Source organism: Vanellus vanellus (genome assembly GCF_965231255.1).
Source record: "Vanellus vanellus genome assembly, chromosome: 3".
Lineage (NCBI taxonomy): Eukaryota > Metazoa > Chordata > Aves > Charadriiformes > Charadriidae > Vanellus > Vanellus vanellus.
Window position 1 is genome coordinate 32,030,147 of NC_138907.1, and position 12,619 is coordinate 32,042,765.

Sequence of the window (12,619 nt, forward strand, 5' to 3'; positions counted from 1 at the left end):
TTCATCATAAACACTATTTATGGGTGCTGAAAAAACCTGTGAAATCTCAGCTGTGACACAACCTGTTAATTTTTAGCATTTGGTACCTTTAAATCAGAATGAGAAGCTAATGCAATCCACCCAGAAACTCAGCTAACAATCTCCCAGCAACTCACCACCAAATTAAAAAAAAAAAAATTGAAGGGAGAGTTAAACTGAAACACTGACAAAACTAAACGAGTTGCCAGTAGTATGAAAAAAGAGAGCCAAAGCAATATTCCAGATGGAGATTATTTGGAGTTACAGCAGTGAACTGTGTAAAGCTGAAGGAATGGTAATAAAGAATGAAAATGAATCTGACTATTAAATGGAGGGGATAGGAAACGGTGCCACTAGAGATGGGTGTGCGTGAAATGGAATACTCTTTGTAAGAGATTCACTCCAGAGCTGACAATCCTGCAACATGTCAACTCTTTTCAAAGCCAAACCAGCAACTCTTATTAAATATCAGATCATCCGTAGTGAGTTATGAAAGCCGACTTGCCCATGCACTATTACTTGACAACAGGGAACAGAGAACGGCTAAACTAACTCCCTTCATCCTTCCCTGGCTCCGCAGGCTGTCCAGCAGAGCTACTTTGCAGCAGTGGCTCTGGGAGCCTCCTGCTGTAGTAACAAAAGCTGATAGAGGACCCCATGCCTCAGGGAGATGGCTGCTGCAGCACCTTTGCACCGGAGCCTGGAGTGACAGTTTCCAGTGAGCATTCCCAATTTCCTCTTCGCTCTAAAAGGTTATGGGATAAGGGATAAAGAAGCTATCTGGGGTGAGAGAGAGAGTTTGAAGGGGGCTCCCTGGTACCATCAAAACTAATCATATTCAAGGCCTCAGGCGCTTAGCAGGGTTTCTGAACTTATGTGCCCCAGCTGGCCAGACAGTGCAGGTGAGAGGACCTCTTCCCTACTGGGGGAGCAGCAGCTGGGAAGAGGATCCCAGGCACTGATCTGCCATACTTTAGGGCATCAAGGCACCTGAATCTTTCTTAAGGCCCGAAGAGTTCATTATAAATGTATTTTATTTCAATGGATCTTAGGCTACAGATGACATTCACACTTACAGGCTTCTGCACAGCTCAGTTTCCAGTTTGATCTCGCCTCTTTTTAGCAAAGACTACCTCCACCCCACTCCGCGTCAGCTGGATCCTCCAGTGTACTCACAGACAGCCTGTGGCCATATTAAATATTTAACCTGGGGAGTGGCAAACTTTTCCCTGCTAAGGACTGAAAGCCTTCTGAACACCTTTAACAGGTCACAACTTGACACACATCTTAGTATTATCCAACAGTAGCCAGAAAAATAAATAAACTATGTGTTGGCAAGCAGCCTGAATTGAAATCACAAGTCACATTGAGGCTTGACTCCTATCTCTCTCTCCCTTGTTTTTCCTTTCTCTCTCCCTCAGCAATTTAAAGTCTTATTCTTCCTCAAAGCAGACATTTAAGGCTGAGATCAGGGAGTAAAAGCCATAACCTTCAAACACCTTCCTTTCTCCCATTGTCTAAAGAGATGCACAGCAGCAGCTGGGAAGGGCCTCTTCCTCCTGGACGCAACCATGCCCTGAACTCCAAAATCTGGCTGTTGGCTATTTCTGCACCAGCCTCCATTTGTCTGGCCCATTGCTGCTGTTTGCTGCTTCTCCTTCAGTTTATTCACCTACTCTTCACTTTCCCTGCCTATCCTGGTTTTCACTCTTGCTCCTCTGTCCAGCCTCCTTCCTACACAGTTTCTCCTTCCTTTCTTCACCTCCTTAAACTTCAGTGCCTTCCCATATCCCCCTCTTAACATCCAACACTGATATCTTCTCTAATGACATCTTCTGTAAGGGTATGTTTTGACCTCTCACTTCATGCACATGCACACACACACCCATTATGTGACTCTTACATGTAAAAAGACATGCTTAAGACAGAAGTCAATGGTTAGTTATCTTCATTCATCAGGTTGAGTGGAGAGAGGTGATTTATTCACACAGGTACCTGTTCTTTGGAAAGGACTTGCATCAGAGTGGTGGTTTGTTCCCCACTCTGTTGCTCGATACCATGTTCAGGATCATCCAGGAAGGAAGGGACAGATTAGACTGGTTCTGTCCCAAGGGTAAAAGCAGCAAAGAGGGAAAAAAAAAAAAAAAAAAAGGAAAAAAACAAACCACACAAAAGAAAGCAGATGAGATCAAATATCTTCTGACAGAAATCAGGCCAGGTCAAAGGTTTAGCAGTAGGAACAGTATCACAGAGAACTTTATATGCCAAATATTACATCATATGTGGTAAAAATGTGAAGCCACATGTCACTGAATCTTCAGAAGTCACATGCGTTGACAACCTCTGTACAATTCCTAGGGGAAGGAAATATCTATATTTAAAGCCTTCTGTTTCTATATTGTTTCTTAAGTTATATTTATTGCTTGACAGTGAAAAATTAATCTACACCTGTTATATCTATATCTCTTAACCAGTTTGAAGTATACCCAAGTGGAACATCTATTTGACATTTAAAAGAATGAGACAGTTGTGTACTGTCTTTAGCTATGACACTGTCAATCAGTTCATTTTTATGTTTAATACGTTGTGCTCACAAAATGTGTGAAATGTTTGCTAGATACAATGGGAATGACCTTTAAAAAAAGAGTAAAATGTAGACAGTTCACTTGCACATTTGGTATATTTTACTGCTAAGACATATTTAGCACAGTCCTAAAACTGAGACTCTTATCAGAGCTAACGTAGAGTGGAAAGTAAAATTCAGTAAGAAGGTGCCTAAATTAAACTGTATCAGTCTTTTCCACAGTTTCTGTGATATGTTCCAAATGCGTGGCAGTCAGATGGTAATCATAAATCATTGCTTTCTGTTCTCTAACTTGAGCCCTATCCAACATAGACAGTGAAACCTCTGAAATAGCTTATACAGTCACCTTGAAAACTTCAGGAAGACGTTAGGTTTGTTGTCATTCTGTCGGACTCACATGGCAAAATCTGAAAAGTGTCTTCTCACATCAGGTTTATTCACTCCTTTGCAATTTGAGAAGGCATTGGGCAGCAGCGGAGACTCTGAAATTATCTTCTGCAGACTCAGGAAGATGGTACTATACTGTGTCATTCTCAAGTCACATTTGAATTCTTGTTCAGGAGCAGTACTAGAAACTTTTTTTAAAAAATGAAAGTTATTGGCATTCATGGGGGGACATCCTTACTCCTGCTGAGTGGATTTTAGACACTTTTTATTGGATCAAATTCTTCTATCTGTCAGTAACTCATAGAGATCTATTAATATTGTTCAAAGGATCACGCTTTGCACTCTTGATCTGTGAAAAGTATAGACTAGGTAGGTTTCATACTTGCAGTTTCCTTTTTCGCAGTTTACAGGATCCTGTGAAATGTTCCAGCAAATTCAGGCTGCAATAATAGTAGAATAGCTACAGAAAGTGTTGGATACACAAAAACTGAACGGTGAGCAGTAGGGGCCCTTTCAAAATGAGGGTTAAAAACACATAAATGTATTTCAAACAAAAGTCCTAAACCTGGTGAAATTTGTGCAGACGCTTAACATCGTACTTTGTGAGTAGCTTCATTTAAATCAATGAGGCTCTTCACAGCATGTAAAACTTGACACATACACAAGCCTTTGCAGGATGAGGGCCAAAAATTTTTTTTGAAGAGTGTGACTTTCTTGGAGACATTCCAGAGGAAAAAAACATGTGGGGCTTTCTATAAAATTGTTGGCACCATTCTGCTTATTAAACAAGACATGAATTCACTTAAATAAGATAAGGTCTAGACATTTATATCAAGTATGTGGAAGTTTGTGCCTATTCCTAAGTTAAAAAAAAGTAGCAATAATGCTTCTAGATTTGTACATTGGGTTAAATTCTTGATATATATTTATTTAGAGTTGTACAATATTAGCTCTCTTACCTATTTTACTCTCTTAGCTACAGTTCTGCTACCAGGCAAAGTTTGCTCTGTTAGCTAATAAATTGCTATAACTTTAAAGCAAACTGCATGGAAACCAGTTTCTATTATTTACTTTATGACCTTAGATGTGCCATAAAGTAAATCTTCCTATCTTACCTCAAGCTAATTCAACACTAAGTATATAAGACAAGAATTTATTGTTCAATTTGCAGCCTGCGTATTGTAGAGCAATATATTCGTTTCAGGAACAGTCTAATTTTAGATCGGTATTGAAGGTGTGATGAAAATGCGAATGCTGGGGGTGTCAGTAGGACTTTTCCAAGAGCAAGCCCAGTATAGTTCTCAAACTACAATGATTGTGAGATGAAAGAAATCATAGAATAGACTTTACTGGTCTAAGTGGAACCTGTTATATACCTGAAATTATTCACCCTGTATTTGTTACCATGGGCATAGCCTCAAACTACTTCAGATAAATGCTTCAACGTGATAGCTCTTCAAGAAAGCAGAAATAGCCATTTGGCCCACTGGGTGCTGGACTGCTTGGTGGTAGGTGCTGCCAGCACTTTAAATAAGCAGCCTAGGGAGACATGTGGAACATCTGGCAACAGCAGCTACTTTTAATCACACAAGCCACAGGTCACATTGTACCACAGCACGCAAAATCAGTGTCACATTTAGCAAAGCACATTTACTTGACCACAAGGTGTCTTGAGGTCAGATTTAAAAGCTTCTGCAGATGTAGACAGGAACCCAGCAGGATTTTCACAAGCCCCTAGGTCCTTATTTCCCATCGCTTTCTCACTAGGACTGTCTTTCTAGTAATACTTTAAAAATACTTCAAAAATATGGCGTTAGGTGCCTCAAGGCACACGTCCTTGCTTCAGGCTGCAGAAAGCCAGAAGTTGCTGGCTGGGTAACTGATCTTCAACTACAGTTACTTTTAGGGCAGCTGTCCCATATCCATACCAAAATCCTCTAGGGCTCCTAGTCTGGGAACGCAGGAGACCTGGGTGAGTTAACAGGGACAATTGTTCCATCAACCAGGTACATTTTAGTTAACAGAATTGCATGGAAAGTCTTTTTCATCTCCTGGGGTGTGGTAATCCCTGTGGATTTTTCAACAGAGATATGTACATATATGTAGGGAAAAGAATAGTTTTGTCACCGTTTGGACTGGCCTTGGTGCTTCAAAATCATCTTTGCAAACATCTCCCCGCTCCTCCATGGTGCTCTCCAGCCCCACACCCAGACTGGCCATGCTGGAAGGCATCAGGTCCCTTCTCTAGGTGTGCTTCCCTGAGCAACTTCTGCATTCCTATTTTTAAAAGTTGCACATTTTGAAGATATGGGAACACGTGCTCCTCGCAAGATAATCTCTAGTTCCTTCCCCATTCCACACAGTCATGCTGCTCAGTGCCAATTTATGGCATTGCTGGAAGGTCTGTTATAGAAATGTATATGATCTATATTATGACTTGCGTGAGAAAAAGTGGGGGGTGGGGAATGTTCCCGAGGAAGTTAATTGCATTTTCAAGATTTCAGAGTATTTAGAGCTAGAAGTAATGAATCCAGAGCAATGATGTCCTTGGAAATGCTAGGCAGCAAATGCAAGGATCGGGAGAGTAGCACTAGATGGCACTACAGTAATTTTCACCAAAAAGCATAGGCCAAGCTCAGGGAAAGAGGGACTCGGGTCCACCTGTGAATGGGCAGCTTAAATTTACCGTCTATATTTTACCTGGGTGGCCTGGGGATTTTGAGGAATATGAGACATCGCGGTCTTGCCAAGGATAATAATATATAGCCTGGAGTAGGTTGATAAGTGATATAATACATATGATGAAGATGACTGTGGAAAACTACCTGAATGCTTTCATTTCACCAAGTGAGACCACGAGGCACCTGAAAACCTGTTATGTTTTGTTGAACCCAAGGTAAGGATATCCAGATTCAATATATCTAAAACCATCTCGCTCAAAAGCACACCAAAAATGCTATGTGTCATCTAGGGAACTGGATGGTCCAATATCTGTCTGTGGATATAAACTGGCTGTTTATAACTATAGTGTTCTGTGCCTAAAAATGAAAATTTGACTTAGTGGGTCAAAATCAGCTAGATTTTGGGACTAGCCTCATAGCTTGCATTTCCTATCATACAGAGTTAAATGCTGACTATTGCCAATTTCTTTCAATGTTTCCCACAGGTGGCAGCTAACATCAAAGCTTGATACATATCTAGTTCCTAATAACAGACAGTATAGCTTGTTGTCTCTAACAGGTACTGCAATAAGTTGATTTGAGAGCCTGCTTTTAGAACTTTGCAGAAGTGTAGTCTTTTATAGGAACAACTGAGTGATTCTGTAGCATATGTTATCAAATACTGTTGAGCCTGTTGAAAAAATCATAGTCATTCTTGTAAGCTGAACTGTTTTAACCTAAATTCAGGCAGTTGATGCAATTTAAAGGACTTGGTCTACCTCAGATTTGAATTGTGAAATACTGGAGAACCAGATTTATATATCTTGTAAATCCTTTTAAAGGAAACATCTAAGTGCAGAGCATTCACTACAACAGCACTACAAGTTATTTTTATAATATCATAATTATTTTTCTATTATGCATTTCTGTGAGTTACATTTTGCCTTCTGTTATGCTCCAGGTTCAAATCCTCAAAGGGTAATTCGTATCTATTTCACTGGAATCAGTGGGAATTAGTTATTTCAGAGATAGGGAACTCTGACATTTAAGTTTTAAGGAGAGATCGGCATGAACGTTTAAGCTTCTTCAAGTAAATCTTACTGTAGTTATATAGCTATGTACACTTTAGGGATATTGCCAGCTAAAAGGGCCATCTACTTGTCAGTTACAAATAAAAAAATCTAATTGTACATTCCTTTACTACAAGAATGTTCTTAATCAATGGAAATAGCCCAACTGGAGACAATAGGATTGTTTAGAAAAGTAAGCACTGGAACCTGTAGTATTATTTGATCATAGGTTGTGCTCCCACCCAGCCAATATGTGCAGGTTAACCCACATGGGCTTTCAACACAAGAAGGGTGGAGAAAAGGGGTCATAAGAGTCAGAGCATAAAAATCTAGCATTGCACCATTGCTTCAAACTGCCAACATTTAAATAGCATTGTTTAATAAGAAATTAAGTGCCCCTTGTACTGGAATTGGACTGTTTGTCCATGCAAGGCTAAACCTGTGGTAAAGATGAGAGACATATGATGCCCAAAAACACTTTAAACTGTCTCTTTTAGTCATAAGCCACTGGTCTTTGAAACAATTCCTGTGTGGTTCTGAGCACATCCTGAGAAAATGTTCTAGTTGTCCTACTTCTTCTAATGTGTGCTCTAATAAGGGCTCCTTTAATCTGTGCTTTAAATCTCCTTTAATCTGGCCACTGTCTTACACTTTGAGATGTACCCCTGGGGCCTCCTCTTGTCTCAGAAGAGGCTTGAAAACAACCATAACTTGCTGCTCGCTTTCTCAGACATGTCTCCGTCTACATTCCTGGAGTCGATGTTGGTCCTGATAGACATGTCCTAAAAGCAGACTCTATCCTAGATGCAAAAGTGGTCTCTAGCTGGCAATGAAGCATAACACTCATGGAAATACTCGCTAGTGAAGTGAAGGTCTGATGAGACATGCCATTTGTTGTTCAGCCCATTTTGCAACCCGAATCATTTAACCGAAGTCCATCCCAACAATCCATGAGCAACTGCAGAAGTTTCCCGAAGTGTGGTGTGCCTGTGGGAAACAACAACAATGCCCCACAGCTCACTGTTTTCACTGCCACTCCAACAGTACAGGGTGACCCAGAAGTAGATGAAGCAGTGCCTTGAGCAAGCACAGCCACAGCGGTGGTGTATCACTGCCCAGCTCTGAAGGCTTGGGAAGAGGTATGTGCTTGACAAATGTGCTTGGTTCAGCACTAATTACATTGCCAAACCACTCTGTGTGTGTCTATATGTATGTGGGCGTGTGAGGTAGGAGATCAGGGAGTCTTGCCTTGCTCTATTACCTGAGCACCAGGTATCTTGCCTAAACTAGTCACCTATACTGCCTTTGTGTCGATGGGAAGGCAGGTAGGGTAATACATTCTGTTCTAACCTAGGAGATAAAGCTTAGAAAACTAATTTAGAAAATGAGTAGCTACTATTTAGTTAGCTGAACATGTGAAAAAAGTCTCCCCTCATTTAAAAAGTCAAACTATCATGAAATGTTTTCAAAATATAGCACATTTAAGACAATTTAATTCTCCTCTAGGTTTAAAATTCACATCTAAAACTTTCTCAGCTTCTTTAATTTGTCTGTTGCAATGAATTTGGACCCTCTCCTTTTCCCACCCCGAGCTCCCTGGGGATCACCGTACGGATTCTGGCCTTAGTGGAAACACCTGCTTGGCATAACGCAATGCAGCCTGTGACTCCTGGGCTCAAGTGACCTGGTGGACTCAGTCTTATGGGTAGCTGGGACTGCAGGCATGCCCCACTGTGCCCAGAAAACAGCATGCCAAAAGCATCCTGGACTGCATTAGGAGGAGCATTACTCAAGGGAAGTGATCCTTCCCCTCTACTCAGCACTGGTGAGGCCACACCTGCAGTACTGTGTCCAGTTCTGGGCTGCCCAGTACAAGAGACATGTAGACTTACTGAAGAGAGTGCGGCCAGCACAGGGCCACAAAGATCATTAAGGGACTGGAGCCTCTTTTGTAGGAGAAGAGGCTGGGAGAGGTGGGAATGTTCATCCTGGAGAAAAAGGAGGTTCAGGAAGATCTTATCTATGTATACAAATACCTGATGGGAGAGAATGAAGAAGAGTGAGGCTTACTTTTCTCAGTAGTGCCCAGAAACAAGACAAGAGGCGATGGGCACAAATTGAAACACATGAAATTCCAGCCAAACACAAGAAAACACTTTTTTACTGTGGCACAGGCTGGCCAGAGAGGTTGTGGAGTCTCCATCTTTGCAGATACTCAAAACTCAACCAGACACAGTCCTTGCAACCTGCAGTAGCTGGCCCTGCTTGAGCGGGGGCTTGGACATGATGACCTCCAGAGGTCCCTTCCAACCTCAGTCATTCTGTGACTGATTCTGTGAATTTGCTTCAAGAAAAGAAAGCTTCAAATCTTTATTGAGTTGGTACTATAAGGACAACATCTTTTAATGTCCAAGCTGTAGTAAATCCAGACAGCCCTGATACAGGAAATAGGCACTAATTCTAACATAAACCTGGCTTACCTTTATGTAAATGACACTGGATTCACACGAATTGTATGTTTATTAGTATTCTATCCCTTTCACTCTCATTTGCCTATAATTTTCATTTGTGTAGCTCTCTTCAATGATGGCTGTAGTTGTATTTCCCAGTTTGTATTCTCCCTCAACAACAACAAAATAATCCCAAATCCAAAGAAATAAACACACTATATATTTTCTATGTTTCTTGATGAAGAGTTAAGAAAACTTGAGATGTGTTCTCTCTTTTTTCACTCCTTTGCTATTGATAACTAATCTATATTTATATTTACGCATGTGCACATGCACATTCTCAGACACAAGATCTTTTAAGTTAAATCATTCAGGTGTTTTGACATTGTATGGACTCTGGCAGCACTTTATTCCATTCTTTAAGTTTAGCTGTCAGCCTTCAGGAATCACATTAGTAGCCACTAACACCAAACATGACTGATTATAATCTGATATGTGTGAGAGTAAGAGATCTAAATCCTCCGTCCTACATCACTGATCTTCAGTGCTCTGAAAACAGAGAGCAAGTTCAAAACGTCTTTGCTGGAAGTGTGGAAATCTACAAGTGGAGCGAAGCCACCAACCAGAATGTCTCCCAAACCACTGCCACAGAAGAATATAGCCTGCACAGATATTCTTGGGGAGTGTTCAGCTGCTTCAATTTATATTCAAATTATGCTGACAGTCAAGTGACCTGGGTAACAAAGAGATGTTTTAAAGCAACTTTGTAGGTCGCTCATACCTTGGCCCACATCTCTTGCATTGATTCCTTACCTGTTTGCACTTAAATTTTGTTCTGAAACTCAGAAAGATGAAATAATGCAATCCTGTTCATGCTGGTGTCAGGCAACTGAGTTACACATCATTTTGCTTAGCCTCTTTCTAACTAACTATGACTTCTGCAGATGAAAAGTGCTATATCAATGCTGAAAACTGGTCTTCCACGTTGATTTGTGGAAAGCACCGTCTGCCAGTCTTGCAGCACAGTACGCAGCCACAGGGACCAAGCACTGAAAATACAAACCTGGAATGTATTTGGGTGGCATTAACTAGGTTTCAACCCAATCTTTTTCTACTGTTGCTGTAGCCTGAAAAACTATGCAAATGCATTGCTGCTGAAGAAAGAAGGGAAAATGAAACAAGTCCAGACAACAGAACCGCCAGCTCACATTAGTATTATCCCACAGTGAAATAAACCAGATCGTTGAGACAAAATAGACACAAATGAAGGTCTCATTGGGAGTATAGCTGCTTGAGTAGGAATGGCTCTAATCTCAGCAGTGCAACAAATCCCCTTTGAGAAAATGAATTTTGGAACACACTAAATTTTTAACTGTTTTTCAGTTTCCATGGAATAGCACCATGCCTCAGGCCACTCTAATACCATTCCTGACTTGCCCTGCTGTAACAATCTGTAAAAACTCATCCAGTCAGATGATTTGGGTTTTAATATCAAGTTGCTTTGGAGAACATTCATGGTTGGAAGTGCGTAAGATTATGTTTTATTATTGCTGTAAAGAAAAAAAAAAAGAAATGCTAGAAGACAAGTGGTTTGCTTTTGCCCATTGGGGAGCTCTGGTTTGTTATTACATTCTATGCAATGATAATTAATGACTCCACAACCAGCACTAAAAAAGTGTTCCCTGGCTAAAATTTTCAAAAGTAACCAATGATTTGGGGTTTCTTTGCTTTTATGTGTTCAGTTTGAGATAACTTAAAGAGAAACCTGGTTTTCAAAAAATGCTAAGCCCTGACTTTCTGCAAATAGTCTACCTTCCTCTTAAAACCTTCAGACCCTGTCATTTTAAGGTCATGGTAGATGCTGTTTACTGGTAACAAAAGAAAAGTATGTCAATTCACAAATTAGTAATAGAGCACCGGAGAAGATCACAAATAAATCCATTTCAAAGGAAAATATTTTAAAATGACACCTTTCTTGCACCAGCAAGAACAGACTTCTAGACTCTTGGGATGATTGGAAGCTACTTAATGAACAAGGATGTAAGCAAAAGAGGGTAGGCTAGGGACCGGTTCTAGCAGTTGTTTTGTATTACTCAGTAAAAGAAAGATCAAGACCACATCCCTACAGTCTTGGGCGGAGCTTGGACATGTCAGAGTACTTTTGAATGTCACTGTGTGCGTTGCGCCTGCCTGAAGGTGTCCCGGAGCCTTGCTGTCCTTTGCCCCGCAGGAGGAAACACTATTAACACCTGTGCAAAGTGGGAACCTGCAACTGCATCAGAAAGCTGATGTGTCAGCCTAATGCTCATTCAAGGTATGCAGCGATGGAGAAAGGAGCATCGTAGATGTTCTTATTTCATCCACCCAAATGACTCAGCTTCAGAAAAATCCAGAAAGGCTTCTAGGTCTTTCTTCCAGCTCACCTGCACTGGAGCAGGTAGAAGAAAGCAAAGGACTGAAGGAGAAAGCAAGTAACTGCTTCCGAGCCTTCCTCCACCACAGTGATTGCACCAGGGTAGCCTTATTTCACACCCCTCTACTTCTAGTCATATTCAGTTAGCCCGGATTAAAAACCTTGGGACCTACGTCTCCCTAGTCTGGTTCCAGTCATTTAAGCAGCCTGGCCTTTTCTTTGAAGGGCAGTCCCTGGCCAGGGCAGGTGTGCTGGATGTTCATGTCAACATTTCAAAAATATAGTTCTGTTCTGATACCCGAGGTTCTCACATTTTTAAGTGAAAATTTGCCTTCCATTAATTTGGGCAAGATGCAACTTTTGATCCTGTAAAATTAACAATGAGTGTGCTTGCAAACAACCAGATCAGCATGCTGCAGCTGATTTTATGTGCAAGTGAAACTGTCAGACGTCAGTGAAGGGAAAGCAGGGTAGCACTTTGTATCTCAAGGTGCCAGATGCACGGAACTGGCTGGCCTGCTGATGGGGGTTCCTGAGTTCTTAATCCTAAATCTGTCCCATGTTGGCATTATTTTGTTGGATTAGGCACCAGCCAAGGCTCCGCGCTTGTGTGACCTTGCTCTACCTTCCCCAGGATTGTCCACTTTTGCTTTGCAGAGGTCTCTGTCCCTATTGCAAGTCCTTCTTCCTAAATCTTGTGGTTTATCTAGTACATGCTCATCAACCTTTTGCTTCAAGGTGTCCTTTGCTGACAGGATCTATCCATAGACACCAAGATTTCCCCAGCAGGATAATGAAAGTGGTTACTCCGCTTTACTCCAGCTGTCTTTCCTCACTATTATTTTAGATTTTCTATCACTAATTCTTCTCCTCTGCTTGGCTGAAGGAGAGAGGAGCGTGCGTCTAGTTCCAGTCTGAAGGGAAAAACCCTGGAAGTAAGGAGGCAGCATCAAATGATGACACTTCTGACAACTCTGACTTTCATGTGCAATCCTCTGGCTGTGTCTCTGTGGCCTAGAAGAAGCACCCTACCACAG